Below are 12691 nucleotides of genomic sequence, written 5' to 3'. Positions count from 1 at the left end.
TATAACACCTTCAGTCCTGTGTTCATCACGTGTTTCTACTTTGTCCCCATGTTACAATTCAACTCATCCCGCTGACTGTCATTTTACCCTATCATCTGCCTGTCCTTCTTCACAGTCTCATTGTACACTGCATTACTTGTATACCAACTGCCCTATCACTCCAGTACCCATCACCCTGTCAAATTAGTTTAAACCCTCCCACATAGACATTGGTCCCCTCGAGTTCTGGTGCAATGCTCTTTTTGTATGGGGTAGAACTTCCCCAGAAGAGATCCCAACGATCCAGAAATCTGAAACCCTGCTCCCAGCATGAATTCCTCAGCCACGCATTCAACTGCCAAATCATCTTATTCTTTCCCTCACTGGCACGTGGTACAGGCAGCAACACAGAGATTATTACCCTGGAGGTTCTACTTTTCAGCTTTCTACTTAGATGCCAATCCTCAAATCAACATTATTCTTAATGGGATTTCTCACTACACCTATCTTAACATACATTAAATTGATATATAATAAGCAGATACAATGAAGGCTTAGGACATAAGGCTAAATGCAGAAGGACACTGACTGGAGCTCCCACCTTTAATGAAATCAGTTTTTAACAACTCTTTTTTTTGTTAAATACAGCTGGTGTCAGGAGGATGCGTCCAACTCATAAAGCACACCAATGACAATGTACAGTGGCAGTACTACAAGGACATAGTTCATCATGACATTTCTAGCTATTCCCAACTGATTAGGGTCATTATGTTGGAGGTCTGATTTATGTTGTCATTTCCTCTCACCGATCCTGCATCAATGAATCTTAATGAATTGGTAAATAAAGGTGAAGATTACACTCTATGACACAGAAACATTCCTCATTCTCAACATCAAGATTTATGTTGCCAATTAGTGACTAACAGAGAAAATTGGTTCGCAGAAAAATCATATTTTTTGTGGTACACAAATAAAAGTAGCTCTACTAAAAGACATGGATACATACTTAAGAAATGGAAAAGAATATGAAAACAATTTTGTTTTGAGTGCTTTAACCCTTTTGTGTTCCAAAATCTATAATGTTTTAAGTACACGGCATCTCTACCTATTTTAAAAAACATTTCAAAATAAACACTTAATATCCAATGAGTTCCTTTATCTGTTATATATGGTATGCAGCTGCAGTTAGCTATGCACACTCTCCACATCAAACAGCCATCGCTACTACTGGAAAGTGGGCTCATCAGAGAGCAACTCAAAAGGCACTGTGTGAAAAGAAGTGGAAAATTAAAGCTGAAGCCGTCTAGGAAGGGTTTAATTTACTGGCGTGTACAGTATGCAAATGAGATTACACAGCTTAACTGCATCATTTATGTCCATAATAACGGCATCATCATTACAGGGCTCAAATTAAATTACACCATAATTAGCATATCAAAGTGATTGGTTAAAGTTTAAAACAAATACCCAATTTTGTTAATGAACAGCTGTAATTGTCATGTACACTCCAATGAAAACACCCTAAACAAATATATGCTTAAGAATCAGTTTTTAAAATCCTGATGCTGAAGAAGCTACAAGAATCAAAATTGAAACAGTAAATTACCAAAAGGCTGATGATACAAAATTTAAAGATGTAGCTTTTCATTTTATTCACTAAAGAACCCATTAAACCATAAGCTCTGGAGAACTATGTAAATTATCTGCCTTTCAAGGTAGAGCTGGGGCAAATCCACTCCATCAACTAATGATGGACCTCATTACATGCAGAGAGTATTCATAATGAGGAAGCAGCCGCCCGCCATTCCACATTCAAACATAAATCCCTATGAAATGTTAATATCTCACTTCTAATTAGAGACTACCAAGTCCAATGTGCCTTCATGGGTAATAAGTAGCAAAATAAATTTCTGTTTTAATAGTACATTGCATAAGAACCTCGTATGCAGTTATTTATTTTTAAATATGAAAATATTTGCAGTTTTTGGCTCCTTGCTGCTTTTGGTGATTGCAAGTGCAATCAACTAATAGAAATGAAATCTTTGCCTTGTAGTCATGAACACAAATCCTGCTAACAATATCTTCAGAATCGTGTCAGAAGCCAGTTTCCATGCAATAAAATGTCAGACTAGAGTCATTAAAACTGCACTCTCACAATCACATGGAATGAACAATGAAAATAAACAGAGAAGATCAAAACAGCATAACTGTACAAGAAAATATCTTTTATGAGGAAAATCATATCTGTTGAAACAATTTTACTTTAACACACAACTACAGCAGTAAAAATCAAACCCATTTAAACTACAGTATAGTCAGTTAACTTTCATAAATGAAGAAATTGTGTCAGGCAGTCACATCCTTCTATTTTACAGTTTGCTAAAATACTAATTATTTTAGCATTAAGGTTCATTCCAAACAGAATATCAATTTCTTGTAGTAGTCACACTGTGTAATTAAAGAAGAGACATGGCACTCTGCACTGCTGATTATCAGGGTTGCAAGCTGTTCAGTGAAAAACACCACCACCACATAACACCCTTTATCACATCCCTGTATGTAAACAATCAGCATGAAGGGCCACTACTTTACAGAACATCTGTTCAAATTTATATTGATGTTTACTATCAAAATCCAAGTCCAACACAGTTTAGCAGGACAGATCTTGGGATCACAAACTTCTATCTCTTTCTGTTTTACAATAAACCAGAAGTCTTAGAAATGTGAACTATCTTTAAGTTTTTACTTCATTTAGTTCATTTAAATTAACAATGCAAAGAATAAGGAATTTCACGCACGCATTACTCTCCCCTCTTTAAATACACTTGTTTCTACTGACTCAAGTCCTGGCAGTCAATTTCTCCTTCTAGCCACTCTCAGTCTAGGTCAACCAGTCAGGCACCAGGAAGACAATCCTCCAAAAACCAATTGTCCCTCCCACGGTGTCCCGTTGTGGAACAACCTACCTTTGTTCAAGCGCTATAGATAACTTGCCAGCCTCAGTAACATGAGGATTTTGAAACAGATGTGAGATCTCAGATGAGTTTCAAGCAGATGAGAAAAGATGGGCATGAAAAAAAACTCAGCAACAGTCACTCCCAACACAACCAAGTATTTACAGCACTGTTTAAACTAGATTGACTGTACCTCAGTCCGATTCGTTTAGAAAGGATGGCATTTTCTCCCCCACAACTGGTAATTAAAACAAAACGCACAGCTCTATAGTTGTTTTTGCGACTGAGGACAATGATATACAAAATCAGTATTTAATCACTGGGATATGTCTTTGGTGGGTAGCATGAGGGGTGACAGAGGTTCAGGCCTAAATCAGCATGCTTACCTTAATGTTCCTAATAAAGGGAGCCTTCAAACACTACTCCTGACAGATCAGCTGAGGTATAAGCAGAGCTCCATCTCAAGGAAGCAGGCACTCGCTGAAAGCTCTTTACAGAGCAACAGAGACACAAGTGATTCACATGGCCAGACATATTAACTACAGCAGCTAGAGGGAACTGTAATGCTTGGGCAGCACAGAATAGCAAGTTTACACTTGCAGTGCCCAGTGTCAGAGGAAGAGAATTGCTTTGGATTTATGTGGCACCCTTTTCTGGAATTACTCACTTCGTTCCTTATTGTTCTCACTGCGGCCTCTGAATGCAAAAGGAGAAAAAAAAACTTTTCCCTATGCGGGGGGGGCTGTACTCAGGCCCTGCCGTCTTTACAGGGAGGTAACCATATTAGGATGTGTATGGTAAAGTAAACAATAACATAGTTGCAATGAAATGGACTTCTTTTCCCCAGCTGATGGTATTTCTCAGTTCTCTTTTAGGTGCTCCCACTGTATGGCTTTTTTCTGAAACACTGCTCTGTTTACGTAGGAAAGATTTTGTCAACTTTGGAGAAGCTTCAGATCTTTATACAAAATAAACATGAACGGAATCTAATAATGCTTTGCTGTTGTGACAGACAACACTAAAATAAAGCACAGAGTATTTCTATTGTTTAATATAATAGTGTTAAAAACAAAATAATAATCCAATTTATTCACTACTTCCCTGCCCCCAAACAGACGCATACAGAAACACAGAAATTCATACAAATCAAGGTTAGAGCTTGAGGATGCCAGATATATGGAAGTCACGTTAAGTTAAAGATGCACACCTCAACTGCTGTGATGGAATAAAGCTTAATGCACCACACAGACATATCAGAATCAATAAATCAAGGTAACAAGTATCAGTTCACAAGTTCAAAGGCACAATGGCCAACTCCACATCCTAATGCTCAACCAGTAATACCTTGACTCTATCTTTGTAACCAGGTTGAGGTTTGAAAAGGGCATTTTTTTCATTAGATTAGAACAGCTGTGTTATGACACATAGAGTGCAAAATGTCTCAGCCTTTTTAGCTGCCTGTGCAATAGCAAGCAGAAAATATTAAGCCAACAAAACCAGAAGTGTGAGGCAACTAGATACAGTGTTCCAAAATTAAGGCTTTAAGTATAAACAGTGAATCATGTCATGCTGTGCTTTGTTGTACCATTTAGATTCTCATAAAAGGCAATTTTTGTAAGCTAATAAACAATACAACACCATTCCAATTTCCAGTCTGTTTAGATAAGCATCTCACACCAGCTAGATTTCTATATTTCATTAAATGTAGCACAGCTTGCATTGAGATATTATGAAACAATAAATGTCCTTTTGTCTAAAGTGAACAGACTTTTTTCAACCATACTTTGCACTCAACTGGTGCTAATGTAACTGAAGTTCAAAAAGTACAGTACAGCCAACTTCCTTCCTTAAAAATATACAATTTTATTTTTAATTTTATTACACAGCATGCTGCACTGTGCTCTTGAAAACCCAGGTTTAAAATAGAAAAGATATTTTACACGAATGTTTAAAAATAAATTAGAAATGCTTGCCAAGTAAAATCCATGTATCTTTAAAAATTTCAATTCCATTATTGTGAGTTAGCAACACACACAAAGTCCACTCTTAACAAAATTAAGCCAATCCAGGGTCTCCACTACTCATCTTGGAAAGCAACACCTCTTCACATTCACCTTCCCTTTTGAACCCCCATCCAGGAAAATGTAAAGGAGCAGTAACTGAAGAGTTGGGATAATGTAAATCCTATTCTGTGGTCCTGAATATATCAGAAGAACTGCTGAAGTTCTTTCTATTTCCTGCAATCATTCTGAAGCAGTGTAACATTCTGTGCGTTCTCCTACTCCTTAACACATGGGCCTTGGGGCTGTTTAGCTTGTCACTATGTTTAACTACTGCTCTGGAGCTACCGAAGTACATTACCGGTAGTTACAGCTCATGAAAAATACAGCGACAAAACTGCTAGTGGCAGAAACATTAAACTCTCTTGTTAGCCACCACCCCCATGTGGCACTTTAGCACTAGCAAGTTGTTTATTATGTTATATGCCAAGCAAAGGGATTAAAATAGTTTTTAAGAATCAAGATATTATAAATGCATGAAACAAAACACGTAGCACAATTCATTCTACGGATTTAAAATCTTATTAACATTTTAAATTTTCCTGGTGTTTGGTTTTGTTCTTACGTCTCGGACTTTTTAAAATTAATAGATCATCAATTAATTTCTAATGTTCTAATCTGGCAAGGTCGGGTGGGCAGTGGCACTAATGGGTGCCTACATCACAAGCTTCTGCAGTCACTGCTTGATGGTTACATCACCGTTGCTATGGCACTTAACTGACTATTAATTTCTGACAAAAGGTGATTATGAAACAGACAGCTGAATTCCAAGTAGATGTCTCAGCACAGCTAGAGGGTATAACATTTACAATAAAAAAAAGACTCTACAGGTTTTCCAATTATTTTGAAACATTTCTTTGTGAATAATTATGCATATTTTGCATATATGTATTTGTACTTTCAAAAATCCTTCTACACTATAGTTTATTAAACTAAATGTGCATAAATTACTCATTAAACAAGCACTGTAAACTCAACACAAGGAATCTCCTATAAAAAAATAAACATTCTGTTTACCTTCTTTTGAGTAGGATTTGCTTATTTAAAGCAATCTTCTGTTATAGCCCCCTTTTGTAATCAGTCTTCTTACCCTGGAGACAAAAAAAAATTATACACTCTGATTGGATGTTTGATGGTAGTTACCCTGCCTTAGCAATTCAAGTTATACTAAGAAAATGGCAAAGTATATAAAAAACACAAATGCTTCCAGTTGTACTTAATGAAACACTCAAAGAAAGTTAACAGAAACAATGAAGTCAGAAGTTGACTGCTTTTTAGTACCAGCTAGTGCCAGGTATTCATATAATAAGCCCCGTGTGTGTGTATGTGTATATATATGTGAGTGTGAGTGTGTGAGAATGTGCGCGAAAGTGTGTGCACGCGTTTGTGTAGACCAACAGATGAAACATTTTTTCACATGATTCTGCTTTCTAGCTCCAGATGCCTCCAGATTTCTTTACAGTGCAAATGACTTCATGTATCACAGAACTTAGTCCTTTCTTCTTGTGCTGTAAGTAAAAGCCATGTATACAGATTACATGAGTAAAGTCTGGTGACGCAGTAGCAAAATAAAATGGGTGGAACTCGATGCCATCTGTCCTCATTTGTGCTGCATGCTTCCATATTTAGCAAATTAACTTAAAATGCAAAATGAAAGAAGGAAATAAAATCAGGTTTGTTTGGTGTATCTGCACATAAGCCCACAGTTTTTTCTCTGCGAATAATCCTCAAACATGAAACATCAATGCTTCAGCAAGCTGCCTTGAAAAGCAGTGCTTGCACTGCACACTGCCTTCCTCTTTGACTTCAAAGTTTAGTAACAGCAACAGTTCCTACTTTAAGATTTCAAGAGACATGAAAAGGCACTCAAGGTGAAAAAGAAAACAAAATCTGGCAGAAATCTTGTCTTTTCAGCATACAATTGTTGGTCTGGCTTCACATCAATCTAGTACAGAATAATGGCTACAAAAATTAGACATCCAAAATGGTTGCACATCTGAATAGTACATATGAAATACCTTGTAGTACTATGTTTTACTTGCCATCCATGGGAAACATTAAGATAGTATCCAACTGCTGTGATATGTTTATTTCCTTTCTCCCTTGCTTTGTGTAAGACACTGGTTACTGAACTCTAGTCAACTCAATAGTATACGTGTTTCAAGTTTACTTTGCATGGAATTGATATAACTTTGTAAACAAGTAGACTATTTAAAAGGTAATTCAGATGATTAAAAGCCACAACTGTTTTGAATAAAAGTATTAAAATTTGCCTTCCAGAGATATGTATACAGCTGACAGTTAAATGTGAGGATATTTCCCTAGGCGGTAAACAGTGTAGCTTTCTTTGGTAGCTTTCTCAATATCCGAGTTAAGTTCTGATCTCACATCAGCTGAGACATTATTTCTGCAGTACTTAGCATTCATTACTTCTAAAAAAAAGCATATTGTACACTGCTATGATCATTTTTCTGACTATGGAATTTGGTGATACTGCTTGAATCAGTCACATCACTTTTGTACTCCTTCTAAAAGATTAACTTATTCTTAAAGGAAAATTGCCTGGTCCTTTAAGAAATCATTTCCCCCCCCTAAGTCAAGTTGATGTACTAACACTTGCATATGGAAGCCGAGTAAAAGGTAACCTATGAAATTATTCAGTCTGACCTCTAATATAAAACATATTCTTCCTGAATCATATATAATAAACTCAATGCATTTGTCCGAGAAGTTCTCATATTAGTTACAATTTTGTTGGTGACAATATCAACTGGAATGTAGCATTCCTCATGCCATTTTCGTGAAAGTCACGGGACATAAGCTGTTTTGGTATTCATAAAAGTTCTTTCATCTGCACTACTCTGTTCTTCCTAACTTCCAAATGCTGTGCGGATTTTACAAAATTATATTCAAATATATGATGATCTGCAGTCAATCCATTGTTCAAACTTGCAGAGTCAAATAAAAAACTAAACAATGCTTGTCCCTCCTTGGAATGAATGTTGTTTGCCACCAAAAGTCTTACTGTAAGCTATAGTACAATAGGGAAGCACACTACTGTATGATAGAAATGAATTTGCTGTTCCTTTGCAAATGCTAACATCCAAGGTGATGTTGAAGACTTATTCCAATGTTAGACTCTAAAGTCTTTTCTTATGTTTAATGCAATGGTTTTAGAGAGGTCATTTTATTCTTGGATTTTAAAATCCTGTCACTGCAGCTATTTAAATTTTGTCAGGGAGATTTTAGTATGAATGTTATCAGCAGGTTAACAGGAAAACTTTTACTGAAATAGTCTGGAAAGCAAAGGCGACTTTCAAATTTAACCTTATAACTTTAGTAAACATTGTTACTTAATCTCAGCATTACAAGGATTTTTGCACTTCATTCCTCATCAGTATGATGGAAAACAAAGTGTGATTGCCTCCTGGAAAACTGGTATGTGGATCCTAACTAGCCAAATCACGAAGTGCTTTATGATTTTGGCCTGTTGTGGACTAGATCTTGGGAGGGTGACATATTACACCACCCTATTAGAAACTTGCCTGAATCTATTGAAAAAGCAGTTCAACTTAGAGGGGCACAGACTTTAGAACAGGGGTTCCCAACCTTTTTTAAATGCTGTGGAAACCTACCATTAACCAAGGGGTCCACATACCCCAGGTTGGGAACCCCTGCCTTAGAAGAATGAGTCACTAGGAAAACTGTAAAACAATTATCAGGAGTCAATAACACCAGTCATTCTAAGATTACACAGCCTAAGCTTGGTGCACACCGTCAAGAGTAATAGTACAGTAATCCAACCCCATAATAGAAAACTCTTCTCTACCCCAATCTGTCGTTATTTGGATCATCAAGCTAGGTGCAGCATGATTAATCCAAATAGAGTTACCTGTTTCTGAGAAGCCAATGTGAATACTGAATGCAAACCCCATTTGAGATATGTGTCCTCTGGAAGTAAACAACATTATTTCTTTAAACATCTCAGGTGGGGCACAGACTGAGCTGCAAATACTGTACACGCTGACTGAAATTTCCCATGTTGCAAAAAGTCACATTGATTAATAAGGTACATTTTTAAAGAACAGGCACAATTCAATAGAATCTATAGGAAGATTATCATTATAAGACAGAGTGCAGAAAAGATCCACAAGGATATTACAGGGACTGGAGAGCTTGAGATACAAGGAGACAGGGTGGATGGGCTGGGGCTGTTTACCCTGAGTATAGAGTGCCTCCTACATACATAGGAAAGGTTTCAGACAGACGGGGGCGGGGGGGGGAATGGACCAGCTGAGGCTGACAAGTTGGGCTGAAGGGCCTGTTTCCATACAGTACAACTGTAAGTCTTTGTGCAAGCGCCTTTTGTTGATACATACTCTGCTGCTAAGTTGTACTATTCCTCATATTACATCTGCATTCAGTCTGCTCTGAGTCCAAGATAAACTATCAATGTATGTATGCTAAAATGCTCAAGGGAGTATTATGAAATAAAAAAGCAAACTGAACTCTTGGACTCTTTCTCTGTCTGGTGGAATACATTAAACCAGTTATTGACAGGTCAAACTCAAATGTCTTTTGTGTAAAACTGTGGACAGCTTATTGTCAAAGAGGTAAGTAAAGTAACTAGTCTGTTAAAATTCTTTCCCCTGAATTTGAAATTTCCCTGTATTTCTCCCTCTGTTTTGGACATGTACACGTACATACAAAATCTCAGTCAAGTTTGCACTGACACACAAGTAGATCAAAAGGCTATAGTTAACAGTTAGCTGGATGGAAACTGTATAACTATTCCAATGAATGCAAGAAAGATAAACTTAGGCTGCTTGCACTGTTACCGCTCCAATTAAGAGTACCTGTAATAAAACTACACTTACACAAAAAAGGTACAACCCATAGAGAAAGAGCATCAGATCCAATATAGTTGAACAAATCTCACAACTGGATTTTCATTCATTCACAGGACCTGTAAACTAACAGTAGTCTTCACATTTTCTGGTCAGACTGAGGTCATTAACCATACTGCACAAAGATTTTGGAGACGGAAAATGTTAAGGTGTTCAGCATTTAGAATTGGAGGTATTAGCAACACCAAGTGGGCTAGCGAGTTGATTTATACTTCCTGGGTATACACTGGAATTCAGAAGAATGAGGGTATCGAATGGTGAAAGGCCTTGATAAAGTGAATGTGGAGAAGATGTTTCCTATGGTGGGAGAGTCTTACACCAGAAGACACAGTCTCAGAATAGAAGGGCATCCTTTTAGAATGGAGATGAGGCAGGTGTGGAGGCCAAGTTGATAGAGGCTGATAGGTTCATGATTGGTCAGAGCATAAGGTGTACGGGGGAAGGCAGGATATTGGGGCTGACAGGAAAATTGGATCACCCATGATTGAATGGCAGAGCAGACTCAATTGGCCAAATGGCCTAATTCTGCTCCTATATCTTACAGTCTTTTGGTATAAACAAACATTTTTTAAATCCACGGAGAATATTGAAATGCATGTGAAAATGGAACGCATTTTCAGTTGCCATTGAAAAACTTAAACAACACATAAACCAACCAGCTGTTTTGTTTTGTTTTTCCTGTACAATCCAACCAAATTGGAACCTGTATGAAAACACATTTGTTGAAGTCCATAGCCATATAAAGAGAATGTAGATTGCGAGCAGCAGACGGCACGCAATTTAACTCCCAGGTAAAAATTTAAACAGCCACATAGTTTTGCTACCAGAGACCTTTAGAAATTACCAGTGATATATACAAAATATATTAGTTACACGGCATGCCAGAACCTTCCAGAATGATCCCCTAATGTTGCACAGCAAATAGTTCAGACACTTTGCTAAGTGTAGTGCCATGTGGGACATTACAGTCAATTTCTGAAAATCTGTTAGATCTAAAATTTCAGGTAGCAAATTAAACCTCAATGCAGTAGAAACAAATATGCAAGTTAGGTGCTAAAGTATGAATGGTGGTGGCAGGGGTGTAGGGGTACAGGTTAATTTACTTAAACTGCAGGAACTTGAGAAGGAAATGTGAGGCAGCACAGTGGTGTAGCAGCTAGTGCAACGCTTTACAGTGCTAGCTGAAAGATTGGGGTTCAATTTCCACCACTGTCTGTGAGGAGCTTGTATGTTCTCCCCATGACCACATGGATTTCCTCCGGATGCTTCAGCTTCCTCCCACATTCCAGACATATGAGTTTAGCTTTAGTACGCTGCGACATGTTACGTTGGCACCAGAAGCACAGTGACACTTGTGAGTTGCCCCGGCTCAATCCTCACTGATCTCATCGAAACACACAGAGAAGTGCATTGTTTGCTTCAATGTACACGTGACAAATAAAACTAATCTTTAATCTTTAACAGGTAGCATCATAAATCCTTGCTGCCTTTGTCCAATTAGAAACTAGAACCTTATGCAGATTGCAAGGCCCACATACCTACAAAATTCTCACCCCAATGAACAATTAGCAACTCCTGACAATTGTCAGCTAATTGTCAGCCTTTAGGTTTCAGCCAAGATTCAAGGCACAGTGGAGGGGGAGGGGGCAGTTAGTGGTTGGTAAAGTTACAAGGGGAAGGCACAGGAGCGATTACCCCAAAAAAACTTGTATTCCATATATACCGAGGGGCAGAGAAAGCAAATGTCATAAATGTGAGTAAGCAAAGAAGCTATCGCCTTATCTCAATAAATGCCCTTTCTCTTAACTAACACTTTAAGAGTTAATACTCACCTGACACACAAAAAAGAAAAATATATTTGACTCCATTCAAATGTACATTCCACTTGTCAGAACATAAAAATTATATATGACATTTGAAAATCACCAAAAAAATCTTGTTAAAATTCACACACAAATTTTCATGGAAATCAGACTACACACACTAAACTAAATTAATGATCCAACTATTACTTGACTCACCTATCTGCAACTGACTGCATGATGACACATACACTAGTGAGTATTGAACTATGGAACTATTTTAATTATCCAGTCCCAATGATTACAATGTAAAAATAATGCAAAGCTTTCTTTCTTCTTGAATAGTCTAACAGTGAGTGTATCATTGATGAAGATATGTGCCTGGGGATTATTAATTAACCTTGGTATTTGCAGAGCATTCCTCTGTTTTCAAGCTACATTCAATTTACTCAGATGAGCTGATTTACAAAATTGATAAATTTTACAGCTATAAATACACTGAAGAGAAACACTAGCAGAACAATATAAGGGTGGTTTCGAACACAAGGTTGAAAAACTGGTTTGTTTCTCAATTCCATTGGAGTGTAGCTGCTAGGTGTGTCTTTTTGTTGACCTTTGCTATTGGGCATTTAAACATTTACATCTGCAAGTAATTTAAAGCTAATTTAAAACTGTCAAGTTTTTCTGTACATTGTGCAATGCAATGGTCAACAACGAACCCCCCTCCCCAACCCCCTTGAGTGTGAAAGATGAAAGCAATGCAAATAATTATTATCACAAAGCCATTAAGTACATCTGTTATCGGTTATATAATCTTTGTCAATTGACGGAATACAGTACCATTAATGAATCAATAGTCGGAAACTAGTTTGGCTCACTTCAGTTTATAGATCATATTCTGAATCCGGTCTAAAAAAAATCTTCTTATGCAGCTGGAAATATAAAGTGAGTAAAAATATTTTAGTCCCTTTCCAGAAAAGAAGAACTGA

General features: G+C 37.3%; 1 protein-coding gene across 9 annotated transcripts in view; it reads right to left on the bottom strand.

Annotated features, from left to right (window-relative positions):
* foxp1b (forkhead box P1b) overlaps positions 1 to 12691 on the bottom strand; it is a 570970-nt gene that overhangs the window by 349128 nt on the left and 209151 nt on the right. For 8 of the 9 annotated variants that reach the window (XM_063067913.1, XM_063067910.1, XM_063067911.1 and 5 more), the window contains one exon: positions 6011 to 6084. The exons of the other annotated variant lie outside the window; for it this stretch is intronic. The gene's annotated coding sequence lies outside the window, so the exon portion shown is untranslated. The remainder of the gene's footprint in view (positions 1 to 6010; positions 6085 to 12691) is intronic. 9 annotated transcript variants of the gene reach the window in all.

This window comes from Mobula hypostoma, chromosome 15, assembly GCF_963921235.1.
Source record: "Mobula hypostoma chromosome 15, sMobHyp1.1, whole genome shotgun sequence".
Taxonomy (NCBI): Eukaryota; Metazoa; Chordata; class Chondrichthyes; order Myliobatiformes; family Myliobatidae; genus Mobula; species Mobula hypostoma.
The sequence above is the reverse complement of the archived record's forward strand: the minus strand, read 5'-3'. Positions and strand labels throughout refer to the sequence as shown.